Source organism: Pan paniscus, chromosome 4, assembly GCF_029289425.2.
Source record: "Pan paniscus chromosome 4, NHGRI_mPanPan1-v2.0_pri, whole genome shotgun sequence".
Classification (NCBI taxonomy): Eukaryota; Metazoa; Chordata; class Mammalia; order Primates; family Hominidae; genus Pan; species Pan paniscus.
In genome coordinates, this window is record NC_073253.2 from 99,385,389 (window position 1) to 99,387,602 (window position 2,214).

A 2,214-nucleotide genomic window follows, 5' to 3' on the forward strand; every position below is an offset into this window, starting at 1 on the left:
GGATCGTTAGAGGGAGGGTCTCATTAACTCCATGACTCACTCCTTAGAGGGGGCCACCCTAAGCTTCTTGCCAAATACAGCAATTTACTCCATAAAGGCCAGTGAGAAAGACAGAGTTTGCAAACACAGTGGAAGCCATCATCTTATGTAATGTAATCAGGGTAGTAACAGTCTATTATTTTCGCCATCACTAAGATGTAAGACACGGGTCCTCTCCAAAGTCAAGGGAAGAGAATTCCTACAGGGTGTGGATACAAAGAGGCAGCAACAATTGTGTCCGTCTTCCAAGCTGCCTGTCATAAATGTGATAGATACCCGTAGGCTTGATTTGATCTTGGTAAGCACGTGAGATTTAATTTGTACTTTGTCTTCTGTCTCTCTTAAGACTTCTCAGTTTAATCTTTTACCAGTTAGTATTGAAAAGAAATTACCTCTTTAAAATGGTAAATTCTTGGTTTTTGGATCTCAATCATTCTCTTTCACTACCACTTTCTAACTGGCTAATTACTGTGCAGTATCTTGCCACTTCAGCCAACTGCATCCAGCACACACTCCTAACGATCTGTTTCCAGTCTCTTCCCTAAGGCTGCTGTCCCATAAAAGTTCAGAGCCAAGAGAGAGTAGGTGGAACAGCATCAGCTCTCTTTGCTCCTGGATCCAAATGTAACCATCTCCTCTACTATCCCCACACAAGGTGATACACGACATTTCTCCAGTACTCCAGACGGGCAGCAAGAGGTAAATTCCGTAAAATTCCAGATTGTGACACTTCTCTGCGGAGTATATTCTACCATCATCTTTTGAAGCCAACCATGAAGTGTCAGAGGAACCCCCTCTCAGCCCCACACAAGGAGGATATTCCTTTTTGAGGCTATAATTCATTCAGAGGCAGGGAACCTTGCCCTAGAAAGCTGGTTATTACATCTCTTTTTATTATTCCAAATATGTAGCTTTTGGCATTAACCTTTGCACTTGAGAATTAAAAATCCCTTCTCTTCTCCTGCCATTTCATTCATAAAAATGTTTTGATTTTGAAAAACTGAGGACTCCAGTTTTATTGTGTGCTGGGATGTTTTCCTGGATAAGTTCAACCTGCCTAAGCTGCTAGGATAGTTTGAAGAATGAAACAAGAAGATGAAAGAATTACTAGTACTGAAAAATAAAACATAAATTTGAAACATTGTCTCATTATGTGTGCTTTCTTTTATTTATGTTTCCCTTATCTCTTTGCTTTCTGTATTGTGCCTCATAGATTTTTTATGTGTCTTTAAATTATCTAGTGTTTTTGGAACTATATATTCCATTTTCAATTCTACTGCTTGTTATCTTTTAGTTTTTCAAAAACATTTTAAGCTTTCTTTTCCTATAATTTTCACCCTCTCTACTAAAAGCCATTTTTAGGATTCTGTCTTGTTTTATCTTATATTCTTTTTATTTCATGTAGTTGCTCTTGATCTCCATCCTCATCCTTTTTTTGCTCTACTAACTTGTAACTCTTGATACATAAAGGCCATAACTTACTGCAATTATTAGAGAATACCATCTTCCAGATACTTTCTTCTGCGTGTCACAATAGATCATCTCTTGAAGTATGCTGTTCCTCTAATTAATCTTCATATTGTTTTTTGTTTTTTTGTTCTTCAATACTTGCTTGGCTCCGTGGTTTTATTTTTTCTTAATACTCATATTTGAATAATGTGAGATAATGACACTGGGGTAAATATTTTTCATAGGTAAGAGTCAAAAGATTGCCTTTCTACTTATCTGGCAGGGGAGATACCAGGATCACAAAAGTGGTTTTCACAGGGTGAGGCTTATCCATTATATTCCAGATATGCTGACCCCTGTGATTTCCCCAATTGTGGGAAACTTGACTGCATAATTTGTGGTAGTGGTGGACTGCATTCATAATCTCCCACAGAGACTGTGATATCAATCTCTGATATTATATCACAGTTATCATAATTTATATGTCTGATATATATTTTTAAAAGATAAAACCATTGCTTTCGGCCCTACCGTTTATGCTTCAATAAATACTTGAAAAGAAACTTGATATGTTCAACTCCAAGGGCAATTTTAGGTTTTAAACAGACTTTATATGATTGCTTACCTCTTCTATATGCTAAACCTTGCTCAGAATTATAGAATTTTATAGAATTACATGAAAAATTAGGATTTCTACCCTTTTCCTATACTACTGTAAACTTTTAT

General features: G+C 36.5%; 1 non-coding gene across 1 annotated transcript; it reads left to right on the plus strand.

The window, feature by feature from the left end:
• Window positions 1-1,756: 1,756 nt before the first annotated feature.
• LOC112440009 (U1 spliceosomal RNA) lies at window positions 1,757-1,918 on the plus strand. The gene has a single exon (XR_003028219.1). It is a non-coding gene; the product is annotated as a U1 spliceosomal RNA (small nuclear RNA).
• The last annotated feature ends 296 nt before the right edge of the window (window positions 1,919-2,214 follow it).